Source organism: Netta rufina (assembly GCF_964035555.1).
Source record: "Netta rufina genome assembly, chromosome: 4".
Classification (NCBI taxonomy): domain Eukaryota; kingdom Metazoa; phylum Chordata; class Aves; order Anseriformes; family Anatidae; genus Netta; species Netta rufina.
Genome location: NC_140127.1, coordinates 7,898,772 through 7,906,365, shown reverse-complemented (window position 1 = coordinate 7,906,365; position 7,594 = coordinate 7,898,772).

Here is a 7,594-nt window from a genome sequence, read left to right as displayed (position 1 = left end):
GCAATTCTGAACTATGCTGAATAAAAAGTTCCTGAAAGAAATCAGTTTTGAATGCACGGTCTAGCAAAGACTGTGCAGAGCCAGAACATTTTTTTTCTGGATAAGTTAGGCTCATATTTGAGTAAGTACAAGTAATCGCTACTCATGCCAGTCATCCAATTAAAATAACTTACATTAGTACCTTTTTGCTCATTCAAGTAGTGGATTCACTAGAACTGTGGAAAAGAGGAAGAAAACACTTTATATTTACAACAGCATTGCAGATAAAAAAATGTATCTCATCCCAGCCTAGCTGATCTATGACATGATCCATCTGATTTAATTTTATAGGACAAGGTATGTGAGTGCTTGTAACAAAAAAATAAAAGAAAAAGACAGGAAGAATGTTGTGGGATTTTTTTTTTCAAAAAAAAAAAAAAAAGTAATAAAAAAAGCTCATAGATTGCCATGTAACAATGTATTACAGGAACATGAAAAAAAATAAAATAATCCCATATCCTTTCATGTTGTACAAGACCAAAAGTACCCAATCCTCAGAAATCAAACTATCAACGGGATGAAACAGTCTGCTTGCTGTCTTTCCTGATGATGCTGACTTCTTCTAGTCGAAGTATAAATAAAACAGGCAAAAATACAGTATGAAAAAATTGTTCTGTTTTCAGTCTTGGTTTGATCTGTTACCTTTGGGCTTGGGATAGCCGGAAGGAGTGGTGTTGATGGGTGCAAGAGGAACCATTTCATTCCCCACCACGTAGGACTCAACAACGTAAGTTGGATGCCTGATTGCCTGGGGCTCCCCCACTCTAGCCAAGAGATGGAGAGAGCTGCAGTGGGTGGTGGAGCCCAAGCGTGAAGAACCACACGCTGGAGGTACCCATCCAGCTGCACCCAGAGGAGAGGCACAACACACCTGCTCCTCCTCTGCATCAACACTTCGTAGAGATTAAGTATTTCCTGACTATGAAAGGTACTTTGGCCACTGCCAAGTATTTGGCCAACAGCACTGAGTTTGTTTTTCTTCCATGTGAATGTGCACAGGTCTGTTTTACATAAATATGTCAAGTTCCCTGGAGATACTGATCTGTGTGCTCTGTTTTTTTATTTACTCATCAAGTCCCAACACATCTTCTCAGGGAAAATCCTATGACCATCTGAATTATTGAACAGAGCTCTTTCAGAACGGGACATTCTGAAATTAGGGCTTCCACAGCGTTGACAGCATCCCTTGAAACTAAATCAAATGGAGCCTGCGAGGCCCATGTTACTCCTTCAGAAAAGATAAATGTCCTCGAGGCTCCCCCCGGGAACGGCAGCAATACACTTGTGCCCGAAGTTATCTGACCCTAACAGCTGGACATAATGGGGATGCCAGAAGGGTCTTAGGCCAACAGCTGGGTAATGGAAGGCAATGGCTTACTTACGTGGGCTCCATAGCTACGGAAACAACAAAACTGGTGATCCTCTAAAAATAAGGTGAAATTAATACACTGCTTAATCCTGCATTTGAAGAGAAAACACACTTAGGGCTACAACCAAAGCAAACACTGGGGATGCTTATCAGACCATGGAGGGTTAATGGTGAATATGTAACACACATTTTAATAATGACTATTACATGTACTTTTAAATAATCAGCAGTGGTAGCAACTGAATGATATCTCACGCTGAAGTATACATGAAGAACCAATATTTAATCCTTACTAATCAAAAGCCACTGAAAGAACAATGCGATAGTAATTGAGGGCATCTGGTGCTGAGCTGTCTGGCTACAGAGGGATTACAGAACAGAAGGAAAATAAAAGTCCTTAAATATGAATACTTTTAGGAGTCAAGAGCACACATAAGGCACGCTGCAGTGTCCGTGTACCTCAGCATGCAGGGGCAATTTGTTAAAAATAGCAAACCAAACAGAGGGCCTGATTGAGCAAGGCTGATAACTGCATTTTCAACTTGAAATGCGTGCCTGCTCCGGCCGAGGTCAAGGGAAAGCAGGGCAGTCGTGGTGCTGGGCTGGCAGGCAGCAATGTGCAGCATCAGGTTCTCATTCGGTAACTGGATGATAGGTACCTCAAAAATAAAACAGGTGGGTACCCTAGGGATACAGCTTGGGATTGTCAAGCCAATTGCTTGTTCTCCATAGTAACAACCCATGATGATAACTATTGTAAAATAGGCATGGTTTTGTTTGTTTGTTTGTTTGTTTTTATTATTTATTTTTTCCCCAAATGTACCATATTGCCTTGTTTTATCCTGGATTGCTTGCTTGGATTTGATATCAGGGAATCTCTTCTCCTTTTGCCTTGTTCCCACTGCTTCTGACGAAAAGTGCTGCACCTCTACCTTTCCTACATCATTCCTACCAGTGATGTTTTGAAGACCATTTGTGAAGATTTTCTCCACCAACCCTTGATAATCCGAGATATGTTTCACCTGACATTTCAGATTAATTTGAGGCAGCCTAAGTGACTCTTCCATCTTAGTTTCAGTGGACTCTCGCAGTGTGAGATGCAAATGCTGCTGGCAAATGGACACTGGCTGCAGGACTGGGCTTCTTGGGGACAGGGAAGAGTTCATTTCTCTAGACACATGCACTTTGGACCTCTGTGTAGTAGAGCTTTTGGCTTTAAATCATCTATCAGGCGAAGCTAGCAGTGATGGGAATCGCTCCTCACAGAGCTGCATAGCAAGCAGGCTCCAGGCTCCGGTGACTCTTCTTGGCAAAAAGTCTCTAATTTCCCAGTTGACAACCCCGGTTCCCTTTGTGATTTCAGACTCCTCTCGTTCGAACAAGGCGATCAAGGCCCTTCTCTCCACTATCTTCCCACAATTTGATTCTCTTTTGGTTGCCCTGTGATAGCCTGGGATCACCCAGCCTGCTCCTGCTGAGATGAGGCTGCGTGGCTCTGCTCCCCAGTTCGTTTCCCCTTTTCCCAATTCTTCCTTTCTCCACCCGATCTCAATCAGTCGGTTTGTATCTCCGTACATACCAGGAGATACAGATAAGAATCATTAGCTATACACTGGCAGTTAAGTCACTGGTGACACCTATCCTAGATGCAAAGCTAAGATGCACATTTCAAACCCAGAAAGAGGGAATATTGCAAGCACCAAACCCCTGTTTTACCATTAAACTTGGGCTTTCAGCATGGTAGGAAGAGAATGTCTTGAAATAACGTGGCAGACTGATAATAAGTGCCTTACTCCAGGTTGTATTACTTGCAAATAAAAGATGAGGTGAAAATCTGTTTTCCTTTAAGTATCTCAGGCATGTGGTTAAAAGGATAATATACGTAATTATACAATGAAATATATGTAAAGGATGATATAATTTGCCTCTTATATACTGAAAACTGAGAAGAGGAAGGATTCTTTTAAACTGAAGGACTAATCTTAAAATTTTGAAGTCCGTTTTGTGAATTGTTGGTGTTTAACTCATGCTTTTTTAAGCATTAAGGCTTAACATCAGAGATCTACTCATTCTCTGCAGGGGTAAAAGCAACACATTAAAGCAGCAAAGGGCTTTTCCTGGCAATAATTCAAGCAATACTGCTCTCTAGCAATGAGGTGATCTTATTATTGATCATATGGCAATATAAGACAAGAAAAATAGCAAAGAGGATGACCAGAAAAAAAAAATAAAAAATGTTTGCTTTATCAACTGCTGTCCCAAGAGACTATGACAAAGATACAGTTCTTGGATGCCCAGCCTGATATACCAGTGAAAGTTACTGCATTGGAACCATGAATTTCCATTTGAATTGAATTTATATTTGGGAAAAGAATAAAAATCAAACGAAGCAACGTCCCTGGCTTCCCCTTGTCCCCAAAGGGCTGGGCAAGCAGAGTGAGGTCAGGTCAGAAACAGACTCAGGGAGACTCAGTGTGAGGCTTTGCATTCCCTCTGCACTGAAATCTTTTCTTCTTTACCATTTATGTGTTCAGGTAGGTAACGTCACTGTCATTATTGTTCCATACAGCAGGAAGGGAAACTCTGCAAAAACATGACGAAGCAGGCTTACTTGCAGTGTGTCTTTTACTGAAAAATACATTTTATTTGTCATAACGTTCAAAAGAAAAAAAAACAACAACACAAAACAAAACAAAAACAAACCCCACCCACTAATACAAATGCTTACTCGTCCCGCTACAACTTTTGGCATCCAGCGGTTCCAACCAGCCTGCTCTCACACGATCCGGGCGTCACGCAGCACGAAGTGCAATTCTTGGAGCCACGCGGTCTCCTCACAGTGGGACCACTCCAGGCTCCGGCTGCACACTCCCCACAGTGTCATCGACGTTGAAAGCAGCTCAAAGAGTCCGTTTTTCTCCAATTATATAACTTTTTTTTTTTTTTCTTTTTTCCACACACTGCTTTCACGGCATTTTCCTGTTTGCCTCATACCCCACCGCTCTCCCATCAGCCACACCACCCACATTCCCTCCACAGTCACTGTCCTTACTTCACACGTGCACTTTTAAATGTCTTTACACTGATAAGCCACCCCCTTAAACAGGGGGGAAAAAAAAAGAAAAAAGAAAAAAAAAAAAAAAAAAAAAACAGAAAATAAGGGAAAAAACACAAGCATTTTTAAAATACTGTATGTGTTCCGGGGTAGCCACAAGTAATTTATGAGAATAAGGAATGACACTTGGCCATCAACACTAGATAGTAAAGGCACCTCTGAATGCAGACAGGAAAAAAAAAAAACACGCACACACACACACACACACACACCATAAATACATTTTAAATCATTCACCAAGGAGTAATTTTACCCAAGTGAAACCGGCCCCGCTGCAAAGGGCCGGAACAACACTCACGCATCCCTCCCATCCCGCCACGTCACTTAAACCGATGCCGACCTAAAATTTGGGGAGACGCAGACCCGGAGCTCGAGGGGCGGACGGGATTTGCCCTGCTGAGCGCAGGGGGTGAATTTTGGCTGCTCTCACCCAGGTGTTCGGGTACCCGGGTCTGCAAGGCACCCAGCGCCCTGGGCCGAGTTCAGCAAAGCGTTGCACCGGTGGGCAACCACCAGGGCCCCCAGGAATCCCCGTGGGTGGCTGAAGTTGGGGTGCGTGCGAGGGCTTCGCTGGACTGGGCCTGGGAAGCTCAGCTCCTTGCAAAACCGATCCTCCTCCATGCAAACACGGGGTCTGTTCAGTCGTCGACACAGCCAGGCAAACATGGTTTGACATGAGAAGTGACACGCTCCCCTGAAGAAACCTCCCCTGAGAAAATAAATAGCTGTTGGTATCGCCTCGTTTCATTGCTCTCATCTCTACAGGCAGCTAAAGAACAACAACAAAAAAGTCCCTACAAAATCTTCCTCCAACCAACACATGTTGAAACCCTGGGCACTTGTTTTCTAGGCATTTTTTTTTTTTCCTTTCAAGTCCACCGGGTGGAACTGTAAACCCTGAGTTTGTGTGTGCAAACCTGTACCTTGTAAACTGCAATGTGAAACCTCGCTCCGAGCACCAATACAGGAAGAGATAGGAGGCAAATGTTGTCTGAACACAGATGTAGCAAACGTACCGCGCGCACTGCTATCCCCGTGGACAACCTGCTCGGGTACCTGCACTGCCCGACAGTCCCAAGCACCGTTCTGCTTAACGCTGATGCTCTAATTATAATGAGTACAGAATGACTGGGTCATGAAAACAGTGAAGCAGCATTTGTTTTCTTTAAGAGGCTTTCAGCCAGAATCCCAGCAGAAAGTGAAGGCCTGCGACTGCGAACCACGCGACTGAGGAGCAGGGAGTCACGCTGACACGCTGGGTGCTCTAGCTGGGCACTTCAAGCTCTTAGAAAGGATCAGGATGTTATTTTTTTTTGCATTAAATTTGCACAGTGATGAAGACAAATGAGAAGATATATGCTAAATCGCTAGCTAACTTTATACCTGCAGGGCATTTCATCCCGAGGGCAATTTCAGTTTGTGCCTGTGGACAAATAAACTCCCTTGAAACAAAACCTCACACTTATGAAGACAAATATCAGTCGCAGCTGATTTCCCTCTATTTTGCAAGTTACTCATGGAAACTAAAGCCTTGGGTTTTCTTTAAAAAGAGAAAACCCTGAAACTTCCTTAGCAGCAAGCAGGTTATTTTTCTCCTCTGTGTGGAAAAATAAATAAAATACACATTCACAGAAACCTTGCTGTTATTGCAGCAGAAATTGGGGGTTCTGATTACTTCAATGCATTTTTCCCCTTTGCTGTACAAGTGTCTGGGAAAGATCTTATTTAATGACCTACATATGTATCCCCTTTTGATTTGGACACCTCACCTCAAAGAATAAAAAAGGCAGCCTATGGGGGTCTTAAAAAACAACTTGGAAATTTATCACGAAGTTTATAATACAGCAATGAAAACGTGAAAAAAAAAAAAAGTCCCAGCGAAGCCTTCACGCTCAGAAATCCAGCTTCCATCAGTGAGAAAATTGAATGTAGAAAAAAACACTTTGCCAGGTAAAACAGATCAGCATGGCTGAAATACCAGGAAATCTCTGAAGGTGTGTAAGGCAGACCTGGTGGATATGCAGGAAGGATTTAGAAACGGGTGCAGGAAAATCTCCCAAGTGGCAAACCCTCAAGTACAGACTTTTAGGATTTGCATTAATATCTTAAATTTTCAACCTCAAGAAAGCTTTACGTAAAACAATTTAGGTTTGATCTTACATTTACGGGCTTCTCTGAACTGAAATTTGGGGCAAGGAACACACTGGTGTAGTTTAGTTTCACCCTCGTGTTAGTAATTCTCTTTTATTGAGACAAACTAGTTGCTGGCAGCAAAATCATCAGTTTTTGCAGAAAAGACTGCAGTCTTAAAGAAAAATAAGTGCTGTCTTCTTTAGAACTGGGGTCTAAAAATATTACATTCAAGGGTCACTAATAAAAAGTTGATTTTTTGAGAGATGCCACAAACATTTACGCAATCCTCACTCCTCCAGAGAAGCGCACAGCATCTCCTGCTCTGCCACGATGCTCTTGCTGCTCATTTCCTAAGCTACTGCCGAGAACGAAGGAGCAGCATCCCAGCTTTGTTCCGTGCGTGCTCAGGCAGCCCTGTGCTGTCAGCAGAGCCCATCCCAGCGCTCAGGGTGTGAGATGTTCCTCAGCTCCCTGCAATTCCCCACAGACCGGTCCCTACTCCGGCTAAACCTGGCCTGCTGCTTCACTGAGCCGGCCGTGAATGCGGGCTGTATGTTCTATAACAACTGGAAATCAGCATCCTTTTTTTTGTTGGTTTGTTTGTTTGTTTCTTTGGTTTTCCTCTGTATGAAAGGAAAAGGGTGGCAGGAGACCCAGGCAAGAACTGTGCTGCCAAAAGCCAAGAGGTGACGAAGGCCGAGAGGGACAAGTCCCTGGCACGACGGCGCAGTTTGTGAGTGAAGATGTGGGAAAGGAGGAAAACAAGCAAGGAAGGCAGAGATGAAATACAACACGGGGTGAAATAGAGGAGCGGAAAGAAAGGAGAGCTCAAGGCAGGCTCTGGCTAGAAGGGGCCACGGGCACAATCCTGCTGCTGTGTGGGCACCGCTTCGCCCCTGGCCTCCTCTGGGGACCCCTGTGGGCCCCGTCCCCGCCGC